Here is a 22,976-nt window from a genome sequence, read left to right as displayed (position 1 = left end):
CAACAAAATACTAGCAATCTGCATCCAACAATACAATAAAAGGATTGTACATCATGATCAAGTGGGATTTATCCTAGGGTTCCAAGGATTCTTCAATATCTGCAAATCAATTAGTGTGACAAACTGAAAATAAACCATGTGATCCTCTCAATAGATGCAGAAAAAGCCTCTGACAAAATCCAGCACTCATTTCTGATAAAAACCCTTCAGAAAGTGGGCATAGCAAGAACCTACCTCAACATAATAAAGGCCATATATGACAAACCCACAGCTAACAACATTCTCAATGGTGAAAAGCTGAAAGAATTCCCCCTGAGATCAGGAACAAGACAAGGATGTCTCCTCTCGCCACTGATCAACATAGTTTTGGAAGTCCTAGCCACAGCAATCAGAGAAGTAAAAGAAATAAAAGGAATCCAAATTGGAAAGGAAGAAGTAAAACTATCACTTTTTGCAGATGACATGATACTATACCTATAGAATCCTGAAGACTCTACCAGAAAACTGTTAGGGGTCATCAATGAATTTGGCAAAGTCACAGGATACAAAATTAATACACAGAAATCAACTGCATTTCTATATACTAACAATGAAAGATCATAAAGAGAAATTAGGAAAGCAATCCCATTTACCATTGCATCAAAAAGAATACAATACTTAGGAATAAACCTACTTAAAGAGACAAAAGCCCTGTAGTCTGAAAACTATAAGATGCTGATGAAAGAAATCAAAGATGACACAAATAGATGGAAAGACATACCATGTTCTTGGATTGGAAGAGTCAATATTATCAAAATGACTATACTACTTAAGGCAATCTACAGATTCAATGCAATCCCTATCAAATTACCAAAGATATTTTTCACAGAATTCGAACAAAATATTTCAAAGTTTGGAAGCACAAAAGACCCAGAATAGCTAAAGACATCCTGAAAAAGAGAAATGGAGCTGGAGGAATCAGGCTCCTGGACTTCAGACTATACTACAAAGCTACAGTCAAAAAAAAACATGGTACTGGTTCAAAGACAGAAATGTAGATTATGGAACAGAATAGAAAAACCAGAATTAAACACATGCACCTACAGTCAACTCATCTATGACAAAGGAGGCAAGGATATACAATGGAAAAAAGACAGCCCCTTCAACACGTGGTGCTGGGAAAACTGGACAGCCACGTTTTCACATAATGAAATTGGAACACTTCCTAACACCCTACACAAAAATAAACTCGAAATGGATTAAAGACCTAGATATAAGACAAGATACTATAAAACTCTTAGAGGCCAAACACTCTCTGATGCAAATGACAGCAACATCTTTTCAGATCCACTTCTTAGAGTAATGACAATAAAAACAAAAATAAACAAATGGGACTTCATTAAACTTAAAAGTTTCTTCACAGCAAAGGCAACCCTAAACAAAATGAAAAGACAACCCACAGAATGGGAGATAATATTTGCAAATGAATTGACTGACAAGGATTAATCTCCAAAATTTACAGACACTTCCTACAGCTCAATACCAAAAAAACAAACAACCCCATCAAAAAATGGGCAGAAGATCTAAACAGACAATTCTCCAAAGAAGACATATGGATGGCCAAAAAACACATGAGATGTTCAACATCACTCATTATGGGAGAAATGCAAATCAAAACCACTATGAGCTACCACCTTACACCAGCCAGAATGGCCATCATCAAAAAGTTATAACAAGAAGTGCTAGAGAGGGTGTGGAGAAAAAGGAACCCTCTTACACTCTTGGTGGAATTATAAACTGGTGCAACCACTGTGGAAAACAGTGTGGAGATTCCTCAGAAAACTAAAAATAGAACTCTAACATTTGATCCAGCAATCCCACTCCTGGGCATCTATCCAGAAAAAACCATGACTCACAAAGACACATGGACACCAATGTTCATTGCAGCACTATATACAATAGCCAAGACATGGAAACAACCTAAATGTCCATCAACAGAGGAGTGGATAAAGAAGATGTGTTACAGATACACAGTGGAGTATTACTCAGCCACTGAAAGGAAAGAAATACCGGCATTTGCAGATACATGAATGGACCTAGAAATTATCATGCTAAGTAAGTCAGTCAGACAATGAGACACCAACATCAAATGCTGTATCACTTATATATGGAATCTAAAAAAAGGACACAATGAACTTCGCAGAACAGTTACTGACTCACAGACTTTGAAAAATGTATGATTTCCAATTAAGACAGGTTGGTTGCAGGGGGGATGCACTGAGGGTTTGGGATATAAATGCTGTAAAAATTTGGTTTTGATGATTGTTGTACACCTATAAATGTAATAAAATTCATTAAGTAATTAAAAATAGAATAACAGCTTTTCTGCAATTAAAAGTTTAAAGAAAAAACACTGAGATGAGTAGAAGGGGCAAAGACACAACCTCATTAAGATCCATATCTCTGGTGGGCAACCCCACAGCAGAAGGGGATATCACAAACTTGGAGGGTTTGGGTCTAACATTGGGCACCCCAGGCCTCAGAACTGGCACCAGGAATAAGAATTTCTTTAACAGGTTTTGAAAATCCACTTATGACCAGGAGAGCTGGTTTGTGTATGTTAAATCATTACTGCTTCTCAAGTTAAACCATGCTTGTCATGTATAATTATTTTAATGTGATGTTGAATAAATTTGCAATATGTCTGAGAAAAAAAAAAGATTCTCTCTTTGACTAAACTTTGGTCAGGTTGGTTTTTTTCTCCCTTTATTTTTAGTTGTTAGTTTTTAAACCAAAATTATTGATAAGGTAGCCCAATAAGATAGAGTCTGTTACAACATCATTCTCTAATCAAACAGAAAATTTTATATACTTACACATGAGAAATTCTTTAATAAATGACTGGATTTATATTGTTTAATGACTAATTCTTGGGCATTTATGGGGTTTTTTCCCCCAGTCTTGTTGAGATATAATTGACTTATAGCATTGTATATGTTTGAGGTATAAAGCATAAGGATTTACATCATCATGAAATGATCCCATGATGTTTAGTGAACATCCATCATTTCAATAGATACAAAATTAAAGAAATAGAAAAAAAATTTCTTTGTGATAAGAACTCAGGATTTACTGTAAGTTTAATGTATAATGTACATCAGTATTAATGATATTTATCATGTTGCACATTACATCCCTAGTACTTACTTGTTTTATAACTCAAAGTTTGACCTTTTGACTGTCCCTCCAATTCCCCCTCTTCCCAACCACCAACTTTGGTAACCACAAATTTGATCTTTTTTCCAGGAGTTTGTTTCTGAAGCATAATTGACAACAATACTCTGTTAGTATGTGGACACAACCTAGTGATCTGATACTTCTATCCATAGAAAAATGATCACCATGGTAAGACTACTTACCATCTGTCATCATACAAAGATATATTGACTACATTGCCCACACTGTATATTTCATACCCAAGACTCATTTATTTTGTAACTGAAAGTTTGTACCTCTTACTCTCTCTCACCTATTTCTCTCCTCCCCCTGCCCCCAGGAAACCAACACTTTGTTCTCTGTATTTATGACTCTGCTTCTGTTTAGTTATGTTTGTTCATTTGTTTTTTTTTTTAGATTCCACATACAACTGTAATCATGCAGTATTTGTCTCTGAGTTTTTATTCCTTTCTTACTTTTTTGCTCTCTTCCCTTGTGATTTGATGACTATCTTTAGCGTTATGTTTGGATTTTTGCGTGTATCTATTATAAGAGTTTTGATTTGTGGTTACCATGAGGTTTATATATAACTATATATAACATATAACTATATATATATGATTATTTTAAGTTTCTGATCTCTTAAGTTCAAACATATTTTAACAATCCTGCACTTTTACTACCCCCCATGTTTACTGGGGTTTTTTTTTTTTTTTTTTACATATTTTACATCTTTTTGTGTATCTCAACTATTTTTTGTAGATATAGACAAGTTTACTACTTTTAACATTCCTATTGGCCTTATAAGTGGCTGATCTATTACTTTTATTGTGTATTTTCCTTTACCAATGAGACCTTTCCTTTTACAATTTTCAGATTTTTAGTTGTGGCCTTTTCTTTTTGCTTGGAGAAGTCCTTTTAACACTTCTTGTAAAGCAGGTTTGGTGGTGCTAAATTCAGATTTTGCTTCCCTGTAAAATTTTTGCTCTCTTCTTCAAATATGAATGATTGCTTGGTAGAATATCCTTGGTTGTAGTTTTTTCTTTTTCATCACTTTAAATATATCATGCCACTCCCCTCTTTTCTGCAGAGTTTCTGCTGAAAAATCAGCTGATGACCTTATGGGAGTTCCTTTGTATATAATATGTTGCTTTTCCCTTGCTGCTTTTAATATTCTCTTTATCTTTTCTTTTGTCATTTTAATTCCAGTGTGCCTTACTGTGGTACTCTTTGGGCTGATCCTGTTTGGGACTCTGTGCTTCCTTTCTCAAGTTAGGAAAGTTTTCAGCCTATGTCTTCAAATATGTTCTCTGCCCCTTTATCTCTCTCTCTTCTCCTTCAGGGACCCCTATCGTATGTATGTTAATATGTTCAGCATTGACCCAGAATTCTCTTAAACTGTCCTCATTTCTTTTCATTCTTTTTTCTGTTCAGCTTCAGTGATTTCCACTACTCAAAAGACAATTTTCTGTCTGCCATTGCACTCTGTCTTCCATTGCACTGATCTGCTCTTCTGTATTATCTAATCTACTGTTGATTCCTTCTAGTGCATTTTTTATTTCAGTCATTGTATACTTCAGCTCTTTTTGATTCTTCTTTACATCTTCTAATTCTTTGTTAAACTTCTTATTGTGTTCATCTATTCTTCTCTCAAGTTCATTGAGCATATTTATGATCATTTTCTTGAACTTTTTATCAGGTAGATTATCTCCATTTCATTTAGTTCTTCTGGGTTTTATCTTGTTCCTTCATTTGGAACATATCTGTCATCTCTCAATTTGCCTAATTTGCCTTATTTATTTATTTTTAAATTTTCTGGCCACACCCATAGCATATGGAAGTTCCCAGGCTAGGGATGAATTTGAACCATAGCCGTGACCTCTGCTGCAGCTATGACAATGCCAGATCCTTTTAAGCCACTGCACTAGGCCAGGGATCAAACCTGCACTCCACAGCAATCCAAGCCACTGCAGTCAGATTCTTAGTCCAGTGCACCACAGCAAGAACTCTGCCATTTTTATTTCTATGTACTTGGAAGGTTGAGTTTCCCGATCCTGGAGAAGTAGGCTTATGTAGGAGATGTCCTATGTGTCCCAGCAATACACTCCCATCTGGTCACCAGAGCTATATGCTCCAGAGGTGCCCTCTGTGTGGGCTGCAATAGTGCTTCTACTGTGGGACTAATTACCATGGGTGTGCTGCTAGGTGGGGCTGGACCTCAGCCAGGTTGGTCACTAGGCCCTGCCTTGTGTGGAAACTGTTCGATCATTGGTGGATGGGCTGAATCATGAGATGGCTAACTGCAGAGCCCAGGGTAGGTCCTGGTTCTAGTGCTGGCTCACTGGTGAGCAGACGAGGTACCAGCACAGCTAGCTGCAGGGCTGGAGATCCTGGAGCTGGTGTAAGTGGTGTTCGTCCAGTGGTAGGTGGAGCCAGATCCTGGGGCAGTCTGCTAGTTTTCAGGTCATTCTTATCTATAGTTGCTCTGTATATAGTTGTAATTTGGGAGTGCCCATGGGAGGAGGTGAGCTCAGAGTCTTTCTACTCTGCCATTGTACCCACTTCCTGGCCAGACCCTTCTGAGTTCCACTTTACAAACTAGGCCTGACCTTGTGCTTCCATGTCCTCCCTAGTAGAATTCTACTAGGTTCTAGTGAAAGTTCTACTAGTCTGTTTAGCCAGATTCCCCATCCTCAATATCCGATCATCCACAATAACTGCTCGGGTTCCTCTTCCTTTGCCTTCCAGGTGATATCTGATCAACCTTGCCTGCCTTTAGCAAAAATCCTATTATATCAGTTTAGAACCCTCCCTTACCTATAAAGTTTCTTCTTGGTAAACTTCCATCCCACTGACCCTCCCCCCCCGAACCCTGCTTCTTGGCTACAAATTCCCATCTTTCTTTATATTTTGAGACCTTACTACAAAACCCCATTGTAATGGTCCCTATATCTTTTGTAATAGTCTCCTTGAATAAAGTCTGCCTTATCATTCTTCAACAAATGTCATCAATAATTTTCTCTTTACTAGATGTCAACACATGAATTTGAAGGGGAGGCGACACACAATTCAGCTGATAATACAGGGTTTTAAAACTTTTGAGAAGGTATGATAAGAAAGCTCCACCTATGAGTTTCTCCTTCAGGAAAAAGAGAGAGAGAGAGAGGAGATTCCAGGTTTTCTTGGATCTCTATTGGAGGACATGAATTGGTTGGGGCAACCTGGAGCTCGGTACTAGATAGTAAGGAGAAGAGTTCCTGTTGTGGCACAGCAGAAACAAATCCAACTAGGAACCATGAGGTTGCAGGTTTGATCCCTGGCCTCGCTCAGTGGGTTAAGGATCTGGCCTTGCCGTGAGGTGTGGTGTAGGTCACAGACACGGCTCGGATCTGACATTGCTGTGGCTGTAGTGTAGGCCAGCAGCTGTAGCTCTGATTGGACCCCTAGCCTTAGAACCTCCATATGCCGTGGGTGCAGCTCTAACGAGAGAAAAAAAAAAAAGGGAAGTAAGGAAAGAGAATGAATCAAAGTGGCTGTCATCCTTTAGGATGACATTTCCATGTGGTTTAGGAAAAATAAACCTAAGGGAAAAACAAAAATCAACCAATGCTGTGACATTTAGCTACATGTATCTCATGGCTACTGGAACTCCCACTCCTATTTCATCATCAAGGAATCATTTTTACAATTCTTACCAGTTATTAACCATCTACTAGTTCAGTCCAGCAGAGATATTAAGAGCCCTAGAGTCAGACAACCTTGCTTTTGAGTCTCAGCTATACCAATGTGCCCTTGAATAATTCAACTTTTCTGCACCTCATTTTCTTATCTGGAAAATTTGAATAATGACTGCATCTTCCTCAGAAAGCCCTGGTGAGGATTATATGAGATAGTAAAGATTATTATTATTTAATATTAATACTAATGTAACCAGGGACTATATATAGTATTTTAGATATTTTATCTGCTATTTATTTATTTATTTTTAGGGCCATACCCACAGCATACAAAGGTTCCAACGCTGGGGTCAAATTGGAGCTGCAACCACTGGCCTATGCCACAGCCATAGCAACACCAGATCTGAGCCACAACTGCAACCTATACCAGAGCTCACAGCAATGCCAGACCCTTAACCCACTGAGTGAGGCCAGGAATCAAACCTATATCCTCATGGATACTAGTCAGATTCATTTCTGCTGAGCCACGATAGGAACTTCCTGCTTTTTTATTTTAGGAGGGACACATCTTAGCCCCTAAAAATACCCAAAATAGTTGAAATCAGGCTCTCAGAGAGAGATTTGTACACCTATGTTCACAGTAGCATTTTTCACAATAGCCAAAGTGTGAGAGCAATCCAAGTGTCCCTCAACAGATGAACAGATAGATAAAATGGGGTATAAACATACGGCGGAATATTATTCAGATCTAAAAAAGAAATAAATTCTGATATATGCTATAACATGGATGAACCATGGGAACATTATGCTAAATGGATTAAAACAGTCACAAAAAGACAAATACTATATGATTCTTCTTATATAAGTCACCTATAAAATTCATAGAAACAGAAAGTTAAAGGGTGGTTGCCAGGGGCTGGGCAAGGGAGGAATGAGGAGTTAGTGTTTAATGGGTAAGAATTTCAGAATTTGCAAGATGAAATAGTTTTGAGATGGGTTGCACAGCAATGTGAATGTACTTAACACTACTGGATTGTACACTTAAAATGGGTAAGATGGTAAATTCATGGTATCTATATTTATATAAATTTTAAATCAAAAAATTACATAGATGTATACATATGTTATACTATCATTAATTTCCTTGTTTTGGTAATGTGTTATATTTATGTAAGACATAACCATGTAGGGACACAGGGTGAAAGGTACAGGGACCTTTCTGTATTATATTTGCAATTTACTGTGAATCTAGAATTCAAAGAAAAACTTTTTTTTCAATTATATTCTTGAGTTCAAAAAAAATAAGGAAGTTAGAATCTGCCAATTCAGTCTCTTGGACGAAGATATCAAAACTTCATGGAGTCAAAGATTAAAGTGTCTTAACCACAGCCGCCTATGGGGAAGCTTTTCTTTTTTCTTTTTGTAGGGCCGCACCCATGGCACATGGAGGTTCCTGGGCTAGGGGTCTAATCAGAGCTGTTGCTGCCAGCCTACACCAGAGCTGCAGCAACGCCAGATCCAAGCATAGTCTGCAAACTACACCACACCTACACCGGACCCTTAACCCACTGAGTAAGGCCAGGGATCAAACCTGCAACCTCATGGTTCCTAGTCGGATTCGTTTCCACTGCACCATGACGGGAACTCCTGGGGGTAACTTTGATTGGAAAGAAGCTCACAAGCTGGGACCCAGCAGGACCAAGTAACTCATGTAACTGACACCAACCCAGGACCCTTGCACTCTTTAATCAATAGAAATTGCTAAGAGGCCAGACGAGAATTTCAGGCAAGGCTTTGTTGAGGCTCCTGCTGTAGTACAACGGAGCAAAAATCAGAGTCTATTTTTAATCTCCTACAAAAATCCTGTGATGTATATATCATCATCTTCAGTCTCCTAGTATCCTACCTATCCCTGCTATCACTGAGGACAATTTACATGAGGTTCATAAAAGCTTTACTTCCCACAACTGATGGAAAGTGTGGCTTCAAGATCACTTCCTTCCTCTCTTCTTTGGATGGTGCATTTACCCTGTGCAGAGCTGATCTCCTGGCAGAGTTCCTATGACAACCTCTCTCTGGGATAATTCTCTGCTCTTTTTGCTACCAAAAAAAAAAAAAAAAATCATGAAATAAAAGCTTACATAAAGGGTTTTGTTAATGGGAAATCTTTTGTTAATGGGGGAATCTCAGAAAGGAGCTGTGATGCTACATCAACCAAGCAGTAAATTACCTAAACTGTTTTTGTTTAAATGTTAAAGCCCCATATACACTCACTCTCTCCAGCACAATATCTGGGAACATGTACAATTAGATGTCATAGCTACTAGTATAATGCAAAGCAAAGGAGCAGTTTCATTCTGATGTTGGATCTTTTTAAAAATCTTTTTCTAATGGTTCAGTTTTTATTGTCTGTTGCAATTTGCTTTATAATACCACAATATGCAAACATTTGGAACTCTGTGTGTACAAGTTCATCTAGACCCTAGGGATCAATGAGCCTAATATAATTAACATCCTAAGAATTGGCCAGTTGGCATTCAAAAGTATTTTTGTCAAAATCCACATGAGAAGTTTTATTATTTAGCAGGTTAGAAAGGATTTCTAATTGTCTAAATTAGTACAGTTTAAACCATGCAGTTGTTAGAAGTTGGGCATCTCAACATTTGTAGAAACAAGGTATAAATAAATACTTGTGCAGGCCAACGGTTCATACCAGGGGGACAGTTGGTATGGCCCTTGGCCCTTCCCATCAGTGGACAATCCTGTTATCTGATCTGAGCCCCCCTTACATCAGAACACACCTGTCTTCACCTTGGAGAAACCCTTTTGTAAAGGTCCTGGTCATTGTGTCAAGGGTTGAAATTAAAAATATTAGAAGCAAACAGAATTTGTAGGATTGCTTTATCCTGCTTGGTAACCAATGTTTGTCTACTCAGAATAGTATGGTCTAAAATGTGCTTTTGCTATAACTGCCTTGTAGAAAGGTGGTAGGTGGGAAACGTAGAGCTGACACCCCCTCTAATTACTGAAGAGTTCTGATGAATTCTAAAATTAACTGACATTCATGCAACAGTAAACTGGACTAATTTGGAAATTCTCATACTCTATTCTTCAACACATTCCTCATAATCTGTACACCTGAATTTCCCGTCACAAAGGCACTGGTTTTCATTGACAGGCTCATTGGTCTTTATACGAGTGCAGTCTACTGATCAGAATATCATTTTCAGGCAACATAGAAATGCTCTGGTTTCCATAACCACCATTTAGGTAGTGAGTCATGAATCCTCACATTAATTCCATGATACTTTTTTTTTTCCCATTTAAGTAGACTTTAATTTTTAGAGAAGTTTTGGAAGGTACTATGATTTCCCCTTACCCCCTGTCCTCACACACAAGCACAGCCTCCCCTACTATCAACTCCCCGCACCGCAGTGGTACATTTGCCACAAGTAATGAACATACATTGACACATCATTATCACCCAAAGTCCATAGGTTGTTATTGGGGTTTCATTCTTGATTGTGTGTATTCCACAGGTTTTGACAAACATATAATGACATGCATCCACCATGATAGTAAATGGTTGCATTCATATAGAATGGTTTCAATGACCTAAAAGTCTTCTGTGTTCCACCTGGTCAGGCATCCCTCCCCCCACTCCCCGGCAACCACCATTTTTTTACTGTCTTCATACTTTTGCCTTTTCCAGAAAGTCACAGTATGTAGCCTTCTCAGTCTGGCTTCTTTCACTTAGTAATATGCATTTAAGTTTTCTCCATGTCTTTTTATGGCTCACTAACTCATTTCATCTTAAGGCTGAATAATACTCCCTTGTCTGCACATACCACAGTTTGTTTATCCTTTCACCTACTGAAGGACATCTTGGTTGTTCCCAGGGTTTGGCAACTATGAATAAAGTCGCTATAAACATTCATGTGCAGGTTTTCTGTAAATAAAAGTTTTCAGCTCCTTCAGGTAACCACTAAGAGGTATGCTGCTGGATCATATGCTAAGGGTATGTTTAGTGTTGTAAGAGACTGCCAATTGTCTTCCATAAGTGACTGTACCATTTCACATTCCTACCAGTAATGAATGAGAGTTCCTGTTGCTCCACATCCCTGCCCGCATTTGATGTTGTCAGTGCTCTGGCTTTTGGCCACCCATGCCAGTAGGTCTGTAGTGGTAGTCATTATTGTCTTAATTTATATTTCCCTAATGACATGTGAAGTATAACATCTTTTCGTATTCTTATTTGCCATTTATATATCTTTGGTGTGGTATCTTTCAGGTCTTTTGCCAATTTTTTAATCAGGTTGTTAGTTTTCTTACTGTTGGTTTTTAAAAGTTATTTTGAATAACAATCCTTTATCAGGCGTGTCTTTTTGCAAAGATTTTCTCTGGTCTGTGGCTTGTGTTTTTTTTTTTTTTTTTTTTTTTTTTTTTGCTTTTTAGGGCAGAACATAAAGCATTGGAGGTTCCCAGGCTAGAGGCTGAATCAGAGCTGCAACTGCCAGCCTACGCCACAGCCACAGCAATGCCAAATCCAAGCCATGTCTGCAACCTACACCACAGCTCACGGCAACGCTGGATCCTTAACCTACTGAGCGAAGCCAGGGATCAAATCCATATCCTCATGGATTCTACTCCGGTTCATTACCGCTGAGCCACGAAAGGAACTCCCTTATTATTTTTTTGACCAGACTCATTTTTTAATGCAGTGAAAATATGCATATTTGCCTGTTCACTGGACATATTCATTTATTTGCTCTTTCATTCATTCAGCAAGCATTTTTTTAAGCACTTGCTAAGTAGGAGGCGCTGTGCTAGGCCTGGACAAGGCAGCAGTAGTAACGAAAAAAGGCAAGGGGTTGCATTTGCCTCTAAACCCTAACAGCTCATATTTTAAATCCTTGAGCTTGTATTCATACCTTTTATGATTTGTCCTCTGAAATATTTCCTCTCCTATTTTCAGAGACTTCCCTGATTACTCACCTTATCATGGCAGATAATCTCACCTAACTAGTCTCATTTTTCAATCAGGTTTTCCCCCTTCCAATTCCTCCTCTGCATGGGTGATAGTTATCCTTATAAAATTTAGATACAATGAGGTCATATTTTTGGTTTAAAAAAATGCATGATCTATAGCTATAATGGGTATCAGTTTAATTCTCTAACACTGGAGTGCAAGAAACACCTTCTCTTAACTTCTCTAAAATAGTTAAATTATGCTGTCAGTGAGAAACTTAATTTCAGACTCTTTGTTGGGTTCCTTCCTTCCACCAAGGATCTCTGGAAATATAGAGTGGTCTCATCACAGAATAGTCAAGAATGGGCCCTCTGGTCTTAGTTTACAAGGCTCGCTTTGATCGTCACCTTGATTGTACCCAGGGAGTTCTTTGAAAGTGGTCGTGCCAAGCCTAGCCCTTTAGAAATGTTTGGTTTCTGCCCACCAATACAAAAGCCTCTGAGAGAAGAAAAAACAAAAGCCTTCTTTGGTGAAAGAAGGTGAAACTATATAAAACAAGAAAAAACAAACACCAATTACTATTTCAAATTATCCTTTCTCTTAGAGAGAATCCAAACTCCTCACTATGGATACAAGGTATATCTATACTTCCCAGTTTCACCTTGCCCCACAATGTGCTGGAGCCAGTTTACATCAGCTCAGGAGAGCCTGGGCTAGATTTTCAGGAATGTTGCAAGCTGATTATTAAACATAGCTACTATTAAAAATTAAATGACATAAATATCACTCTCTCCCCCATCCGATCTCTCTAGAGAGCCCTTCTATCCCCCCTGAACTCCTAGATCATCTTGTGAATACTTGCATTACAAACACACATGACATAATTCCTAATTGTTGTTTTCACTAAAATATCCCTCAGGCTATAAGCTTTTTCATTCATACTTGTCTTCCTTGCTCTTAGCAGGGGGCTTGGCACATAACAAGTGAGAAAATGACTCTTGGAAGTTAAAACTTATTTCCTTCCTGGTATCTTGGGATCACCCCTCTACACAGCAGCACTCATATTTCCTAAATCAAGTTTTACATGCCTAGGAGCCTGGCATAATGTTACCACAGGAAAAGCTTGGTTTTCCTCCAAAAAAGATGCAATTTTCATTTTCCAAGGTTTTTACTCTGGGGGAGGGTTAAAATGCTAAGTATAAGCAGTAAAGAAACAAAAAAGTCCTTTAACAATTCCCTGAGATACAGAAAGAAAATTGATAGTCTCAGCACCTTATCATAATGTCCTGTGGTACAAGAGCCTGCAATGGAAAGGCTATGCAGCTGGTGGGTAAATCAGTGCAGGGCTCTCTTTAGCCCAACTGATACTTTGGAGGCAGAGAGCAGATAATGGTAAAAACTGTGGAAACAGCTGGTGGTCACAGCATCGTCAGGCTAATTGGTGGATGGACAAAAGAGCCAGGAGAAGTTGCTCATTGAATATGTATACTTGGGAAACATCCTTTAGAAAAGAATGCCATGAACATTCTGGAAGGTTGATATCTGAAACGTATCAATCTGGGAAAAAAACAAAGATTGAAAACCATTGATTTTAGATTGTGCAACCCCAAGTACAGAACTGCTTGACCTAATTTCTGATTCCACAAACAGCTTTGCGGAAATAGTTATTGCTTTGCCCTAGTCTTCCCAGAACGAGAACCAAACGTCCCTGAGGACACCACATGACACCACTACCCCACCAACGAGCTGGCACGGGCAAAGATGTAGGCTATTTGCAGAGAGCACGCCGCCTCTGCTCTGAGTGGGCAGTAAACTACCAGGGAGATGCGCGTGCTGCCTGCCTGGAGACAGTGTTGCTAGGTGCCTCTGAAGTAGTGCGACCAAGAGGTGTGCATTATTTCCCCCACACTTCTTATTTTACACAGTGACAGTTGTATCCTGGAAACAAAAGGAAAGAATAGTGTCTGTGATGTTAGAAGTAATGGGCAGCCAAGTGCCCTCTGGGGCAGAAGGAGCAGGGCTGAGGCTTTTATCAAAAGCAGGAGAAAAAAGTAATGTGATTTGGTTTCACCATAATTGCTTAAGCAGCCTGGGTGAGAACTAATTATGAGTTCATCTGGCTCCAGAGAAACCCCACCTCTTCCCTTCTCCAGGAGGGTACAAAAATATCAGCATTGCGTCACCAGAAATCACTCCCATTGGTGGCCTTTCTTAAGGAAAGTGGCATGCTCTGTCTCTCCAAAGCCACTGGAATCTGAATAGACCCAGGAATTTATATCTTTCCAAGGCAAATAAAATATTCCTGGAATTTACTTGTCACTTGAAAGCTCATAGAGTCCTCACTCATTATTATGTCATAGAGGAAGTGTTTCAAAAATGGGGGAGTGATGAAATGCAGAGAGGGAAATGAAGGAACAAGTTATGGGCCTTACGTCACTGTAACAGCCCTGCCACTGTTAGACTCAGGGAAGGTCCTGGGTTTCACAACAACGCTGTTCATTGATGCTGTCTTGATGCTTCAGGGCTCTCGCTGCACTCCAATGGCCCTTAAGAGATAAGGACCTTGGCTCAGAAAGTGGGTCACCTAATTCTCAAGAGCAGAGCTAACATTGGAAGTCAATAGGCTAAGACTTGAATTCACCTAGGTTAGCAGTTTACAATTCTATATGCAAGCAAAGTAATGCTGCCATAATGTGATTATGTGGTATCTATGTGAGCTGAGAATGAGGCACGTCAATATACAGTAATGGAAAGAACATGGGTTCGAATTCTGGGTTCAAATTCTAATGCTGATGGGTACTAGCTGTACATAAGTTATTTGCCTTCTGTGAGTGTCAGATTCAACTGAGTAATGAGGTAAAATGATTAGTTCCTTTGCAGGATCTACGTAAGGATGAGAAATAATATCTAAAGGGCCTACACTGAACTTGTAACAGAGGATATACAAGGTAAATGGTATCACAGGTCACAATTCTGTCTCCCTTGATGAAAAAGCCTAATCGTAGTGCCTTTGCATGTGTAGAACTGTGGGAGTTGCAGAGACATACCACACATGACTTTTGCCTTCTGAACCATCACAGGTTTACTTAGATGGGAAGGAGAGTGGGGGCAGAAGGGGTGGAAAGACTATCTGAAGCAAGTAGCAACAAATCAGCACTATAAAATTCGATACTACAGATCTTCCTCAAATATGATGGGGCTAAGTTCCAATAAACCCTTTATAATTTGAAAATATTGTTGGCAAAAATGCATTTAATACACCTAACCTACTGAACATCATAGCTTAGCCTATCCCTGCCTTAACATGCTCAGAACACTTACATTAGCCTAGAGTTGGGGAAAATCATCTAACATAAAACTTATTTTGTAATAAAGTGTTGAAGAGCTCATGTACTTTATTGACTACTGTACTAAAAGTGAGAAACAGAAGGTTGACTAAATGGTTCTTTGTGTATCTGTTGTTTACCCTTGTAATCATGTGGCTGATTGGGAGCTGTGGCTTTACTGCAGCAGCCTGGCATTTGGAGAGAGTGTTGTACTGCATATAGCTAGCCCCGGAAAAGGATCAAAATTCAAAACTTAGAGTTTCTACTGAATGCATACCACTTTCACACTCAAAGTTGAAAAGTCATAAGTTGAGAAGTTCCTAATGTGGCACAATGGGTTAAGAATCCAACTGCAGTGGCTTGGGTCACTGCAGAGGCATGGATTTAATTCCCACCCCAACGCAATGAGTTAAAAGATCTGGCATTGGCACAGCTGCAGATTCAACTCCTGGCCTGGGAACCTCCATGTGCCACAGGTGCGGCCATAAAAAGAAAAAAAGAAAAAGAAAAAAAATCATGAGTTGGACTATTAGGGACCATCTGTAAATTCTGTGGTGCAAATTCAAGGCAGGGTAGGAGTACAGGGGGAAAAGGAAGAACAACGAAGGTGGAACAATAATGTCAGCCACTTGAACAGAAAAACAAACCCAAATGGGATTTACTGTAGCTGTGTGTGGTTTAGGCCGGCAACTGTAGCTCCAATTTCAACCCCTAGCCTGGAAACTTCCATATGCCGCAGGTGCAGCCCTAAAAAGCAAAATAAATAATTAATTAATTAAATAAAATAAAATAAAATAAAGGGACAAATTTTTAAGTCAGAGAAAACAGTTCTGGGAGTTCCTGTCATGGCACAGTGGTTAACAAATCCGACTAGGAATCATGAGGTTGCAGGTTTGATCCCTGGCATTGCTTAGTGGGTTAAGGATCCAGCATTGCCGTGAGCTGTGGTGTAGGTCACAGACACGGCACGGATCTGGCGTTGCTGTGGCTCTGGCATAGGCCAGCAGCTGTAGCTCTGATTGGACCCCTAGCCTGGGAACCTCCATATGCTGCAAATGCAGCCCTGAAAAGACAAAAAAGGCAAAAAAAAAGAAAAAGAAAAAAGAAAACAGTTGTGAATAATAACTGTTTTCACAGGGAAAAGTAATCATAATTATATAAATCAATGTATTCTATAAGGCGTAGCTTTGAATACCATTAACATGAACCTAATAATGCAATCTTTTTGCTCTGACCCAAGTTATCAAATAACTATTCTAGAAAGATGGGGAGCAAAAAAGAATGCATTGTTAAGGTGGGTGAAGGTATGAAAACTAAAAAAATCATCTAAAATGGGATATATTAATAGACAATGACCGAAACAAAAAAACCAAGAATGGAAATATCAGCATATCATTTAGAAAAAAATATCATATACCCAAGGAAAAACAAATGAAAGAGTTGAAAGTGGTGCTTCTGGGTGTTGGGGCTCAAGGTGGACTGCTCCCAAACTTGCTATCATGGAATGTTGATTATTTTGAATTAAGGTCACTTGGGAAACAACTAGTGAAAAAAATGGTATTAAAAATCATTCTGGGAGTTCCCATCGTGGCGCAGTGGTTAACGAATCCGACTAGGAACCATGAGGTTGCGGGTTCAGTCCCTGCACTTGCTCAGTGGGTTAATGATCCAGCGTTGCCGTGAGCTGTGGTATAGGTTGCAGACGCAGCTCAGATCCCGCGTTGCTGTGGCTCTGGTGTAGGCCAGTGGCTACAGCTCCGATTCGACCCCTAGCCTGGGAACCTCCATATGCCGCGGGAGTGGCCCAAGAAATAGCAAAAAGACAAAAAAAAATTCTGACTCCTCTCTGTCCCACTGAAGTGTGAAATAAATTTCCTGTGTGAAGGTACCTATCCTATGCTAGGGGAGAGAAAGCATCCTTATCACCAGATTAGGGAATTCAAGGGTAAGAAAGATGTATAAACAAACTTCGTTACTTTTTAATGAGTTTGTTACCTCAAGCATAAGCCCCTTTGTTTTATAAAATCTTCCCAAACAATTGCTTCTTTGTCTAAAAATGATATACAAACAGCTTTGGTCACTTCAGAGGTCCTGTTTCATTCTTTTCTTTTCTTTTTGTTTTTGTTTTTGCCACTCCTGCAACATGTGGAAGTTCCCAGGCCAGGGATTGAATCCACACCATAGCAGCCACCCTGGGCCACTGAACTGACAATGCCAGATCCTTAACCCACTGTGCCACAAGGGAACTCCCAGCCCTATTTCTATGAGACCTCTATACCAATAATTTAATTTTTTTTCTCCTCTTAATCTATCTTGTGTCAATTTAATTATTAGACCAACCAAAAGAACTGAAGAAAGGTAGGGGGAAACTTTCTCCCTCCTCAATAGTTGGCATAGTCAACAGGATATTGGCTGAACCCCACTCCCCAACACACACTTCGAAGCTACTGTAGCTAAGCGATCTTGGAACCTCTGACAAAGGCTGGCAGAAGGTAAGAGTTCTTAACACAAAAGCTTCCTGAATTTCTGCCTGAAAAATCCAATGGAAGGGAAAGTGGTAAGAACCCTTTTTCTCTCTTTTAAAATTTAGATTAACAGGAGAAAATATTTGTGGAACTTGTTTCTTGGACACAAGAACACTGGTAAATTTGCTAACGAGTATTGATCGTTTTCCTTCCCAAAATGGTCACTGTTTTGTTTCATTTTTGTTTGTTTTGGGGTTTTTTTGGCCACACCCATGGTATGCAGAAGTACCTGGGCCAGTGATCAAACCCAAACCACAGCAGTGACCCAAGCCAATACAATGATAACACTGGGTCCTTAACCCACTGCACTACGAGGGAACTCCCACTATTTTTCTTTGTGTTTGTCTTCTGTGTCATTTGTCATAAGGAAGAAAAATCATAGGGCAGAATGAGGGAATAACCCCTAGAAGCCTGCTATTCAAGCCGGCTTCACAGACTCAAGTTCACAGTTCTCACCAGATCGGATTCTGTTCATACAAACTTTCCTGTGAGTCCCCCATGTAATAAAACCAGATGAGGTTTTCCTCCCAGCTTTTTCTATGTCCTGAGAGCTTGGCATTGTCACCAATGAAGATATTCTCTCTGGTCTCTGCCATCCAGCGGGTGTACTTACTGGGGTGCACTTTGGTGACTAAAAAACTAGACTAGGGTTCTGAGACACAGAGTCACAAACAGCACTTTCTTTGTCTAGCCATGTCAGTTCTCTGGGGAATTTGCCATAAGGGCTCCCAATCCATACAGGGCCTTTGATATCTCAACCTTTGCTGCTTTGTTAGTGCTGAAAAAAATCCCATTCTAGTAGTGCCTGCTGGTGTCACAGATTAGCAAATTTGTAATTGGAATGGTTTCACATTCTCAAGGGAAACCAGAGATACCAGTTTCACTACACCATTCTTACCACCTTGTTACTTTCTTACACTAACTCTGGGAAATTTCTGGATCTTTCAAGGGCTGTATACTGTGAGAGAGTTCTTGTGTCTCTGATTAAGCCAAAAAAAGGCTTACTGTTTTGAAAATGATTCTTTTTTTTTTGGTCTGCACCCACGGCATATGGAGGTTCCCAGGCTAGGGGTCGAATTGGAGCTACAGCTGCCAGCCTACACCACAGCCACAGCAACACAGGATCCGAGCCCTGTCTACAACCTACATCACAGGTCACGGCAATGCTAGATCCTTAACCCACTGATCAAGCCCAGGGACTGAACCTTCGTCCTCATGGATACTGGTCAGGTTCCTTACACTGAGCCACAGTGGGAACTCCTGAAAGTAATTCTGTGTGTGATCAAACTGTAAGATTTAATGAATTTGTAAAAAGGGTTTTAAAAGTAATATCAATAGGGTACTTACGGAAAACTGAAACTTAATTTACTTTAATATGCTAGAAGGACAAAGTTTGCTTGGGTTATCGCTGTGCTCCTGATAAGAGATTATAGAAGGTTTTCTTTACCTTTCAAAGTCATCTGCCTCAAAATAAAACAAACAAGGATTTTACGTTTTATGCAGAATAATTTCCTGTGTTTACTATCTTCATTAGGCCCTTGATTACTTAAGTAAACTGACCTTTCCAATATTAAAAGACCTAAGGCTTTTTACAACTATTTAACTTTCTGTATTAGCCTGCAAAGTCTTTGTCACTATGGTTAAATGAATAAGAAGTGTTGTTTCACAGACGTCCTATTTGACCAAGTGCTTTAAAACCTTTTGATATTTTTGACAAAATTTCCCCAAATCAAATTGTAAATAAAGTCTTATTGACCTGTAAATAATTTGGGTTTTTTTTTTTTTTTTTTTTTGCAGGCCCTTGGAACAACTGAAGAGATTTGTTTTATCTGCTTATAAAAGAGAGATATTGAACTAATTAAGCTTATTTGGTATTTGCATTACATAGGAAGCATTGTCAAATAAGTGATGCTAGGGAGTTCCTGTTGTGGCTCAATGAGTTATGAACTCAACTAGTATCCATGAGGATTTGGGTTTGATCCCTGGCCTCACTCAGTGAGTTAAGGATCTGGCATAGCCTGGACCTGTGATGTAGGTCACAAACGCAGCTCAGACCCCACATTTCTGTGGCTGTGACATAGGCTGAAGCTGTAGCTCTGATTAGACCCCTAGCCTGGGAACTTCCATATGCCACAGGTGCAGCCCTAAAAAAAAGCACACACAGGAGACGGGATTAAGATGGCAGAATAGAAGAACTGGAGCTCAACTTCTCTCCTAAAAACAACAAAATTCAAAACTAAAGACTGAGCAATCTCCACCCAAATGGACCAGAAACCCATATTCTACTCCAGAAGAAAAAGAGGCGGCCACATCCACAGGTAGGAGGGGTGATTTCGTGATATAAACAACCCCATACCTCCCAGGTGAGAAGCTCCACAGACTGAAAACTAACTGGCTCACAGAGACTCACCTACAGGAGTGAGAGTTCTGAGTGCCATATCAAACCCTCACATGCTGGGATCTGTCTACTGGGAGAAAGAGCCCCTGGAGCATCTGGCATGAAAGGCCAGCAGGGCTTGTGCGCAGGAGCTCCACAGAACTGGGGGAAACGGAGACCCCATTCTTAAAAGGCGCACACAGACTTTCATGTGCACTAGGTCCCAGGGCAGAGCGAGGTCTCCACAGGAACCTAGGTCAAACCTGACTGCAGTTCTTGGAGGACATCCTGGGAAAACAGGGGTGAATGTGGCTTGTTGTGAGGGAAGGACATTGAAGGCAAAGCTCTTGGGAATATTCAGCAGTTGCCTTTCTCTGGAGGTGGCCATTTGGGAAAATCTGGCCCCACCCGTCAGTCAGTGCTGAGAAGCCCCAGGGCAAACAACAATCCAGGTGGGATCACAGCCCCACCCCTCAGTAAACAGGCTACCTAAAGAGCCTCAGGCACACAGCAGCCCCTAATCCCATCCAGAGACTAAGCCTCACCCACCAGAGGGATTAGAATTGGCTCCACCTACCAGTGGGCAGGCATCAGTCCCTCCCATCAGGAAGCCTACAGCAAGCCCCCCATATCGACTTCAGCCACAAGGGGGACAGACAACAGAAGTAAGAGAGGCTACAACTCTATTATCTGTAAGAAGGTCACCACACCAAAAACCTATAAAAATGAAAAGACAGAGAACTATAACTCAGATGAGGGAGAAAGAAAAATCCCCAGAAAATCAGCTAAGCCATGAGAAGACTATCAGCCTCCAGGAAAAAGACTTTAGACTGTCGATGCTAAAGATGATGCAAGACGTTGGAAATAAACTGGAGGCAAAGATGGATAACTTACAGGAGACACTAACCAAAGAGATACAAGATATAAAACTTAAACAAGAAGAGATGCAAAATACAAAACTGAAATAAAAAACTCACTAGAAGCAGCTAACAGCAGAATATAGGAGGGAGAAGAATGAATAAGCGAGGTGGAGGACAGATTAGAAGAAATTACAGATGCAGAACAGAAAAGAGAAAAAAGATTGAAAACAAATGAAGAGAGTCTCAAAGAACTCTGGGACAACATTAAACGCACCAACATCTGTATTATAGGGGTGCCAGAAGGAGAAGTGAGAGAAAAGGGGACAGAAAAAATGTTTCAAGAGATAATAGCCGAAAATTTCCCTAACATGGGAAAGGAACCACTCACTCAAATCCAGGAGGCACAACGAGTACCATATAAAATAAACCTAAGGAGGAACACACCGAGACACATACTAATCAAACTGACCAAAATTAAAGACAAAGAGAAAATCTTGAAAGCAGCTAGGGAAAAGAAACAAGTAACATACAAGGGAACCCCAATAAGGTTATCGGCAGATTTTTCAGCAGTAACTCTGCAGGCCAGAAGGGAGTGAGTGGCATGATATACTTAATGTGATGAAAGGAAAAAACCTCCAACCAAGAATACTCTACCCAGCAAGGCTCTCATTCAGATTTGAAGGAGAAATAAAAACCTTCTCAGATAAGCAAAAGCTGAGAGAATTCAGCAACACTAAACCAGCCTTACAACAAATACTAAAGGAACTTCTCTAGGCAGGAAAGAAAAGATCAGCAACAGGAAACAAAAATTCCACAAATGACAAGACTCACCAGTAAAGGTATATATACAGTATAATACAAATCATCCATGCACAATTATACCATCAAAATCAGAAATCATGAGAAGAGGTGGGTACAAATGCGGGACACCGGAGATGAACCTGCAATTAAGAGAACAACAACTTAAAACAATCTCATATACATATAGACTCTTATATCAAAACTTCAGAATAACTGCAAACCAAAAATCTACAATTGATTCACAAACAAGGAATCTCTGGAGAAGAAATATATCTCATAGTAAATAAGTGCATAATCCACCATGAAGGGGGTCATTTGACATCATTTTTGGAATGCTGAAGTCTTCTTAGATCAGATTCTGATTTCCTCTCCATCAAAGAATTTATGATAATTATAATTAAATAATACCACTGTACAATTAAAAAATACAGTTCTACAATTGTATTATTAATAACCATTTCTCTCCATGGTACAATGTAAAGTCTATAATGTCTTGTTTATCACATCACCTAGAATGGTGTAATGCCTTTATTGAAGAATCAATGAGATGGAACAAATTGTGAAGACATTTTTATATAGTTACACTGTTTTTTAACCAACTTATGCATTTTATATTTTACTTATTTTCAGAGGGTGTATTATTTTTGTTATGCTTACCAGTTATTCTTTTTACTATGCTATATAAAATATTTAATGGTATATAAGGCTTTCTTCTTCATAAATTTTAGTTGCATAATATAACAATTTAATATAACGCTAATTTTTAAAGAAAAATTGAAATGTAATAGATAAAACTAAGTAGTAAAGATGAAAGCCATAAAATTGGGATAAAGTATAGAATAAATTTCCTATTTGTCTCAGCATATTTTCCATTCCACTTCTCCAGTGGGAGTCACTTAATCTGTTTCTTAAGATCCATGTTATAATAATCTGTGTGAATGTAATTGTGTGTAAATGTATGTATTTTATTCTGTAAAAAAAATAAAAAATAAAAAAATAATAAAAATTTTTAAAAATAAATTTAAAAAAAAGCACACAAAAAAATGATGATAAACCCTCTTAGGTTACATTATATACATGTATATATATGTGTGTGTGCATATATAGTGTATAAATTTTATTAATGTAAATTTCTAGAAATTATATTAATTTCCTAAAATTTGGATATATCCTGATATAATGTTATCAGTCATAATTCTAGTATTCTCTTGTATGTCACAAATCACAGAAATAACCAAATTTGCTT

This window comes from Sus scrofa, chromosome 13, assembly GCF_000003025.6.
Source record: "Sus scrofa isolate TJ Tabasco breed Duroc chromosome 13, Sscrofa11.1, whole genome shotgun sequence".
Classification (NCBI taxonomy): domain Eukaryota; kingdom Metazoa; phylum Chordata; class Mammalia; order Artiodactyla; family Suidae; genus Sus; species Sus scrofa.
Note: the sequence above shows the minus strand (reverse complement) of the source record.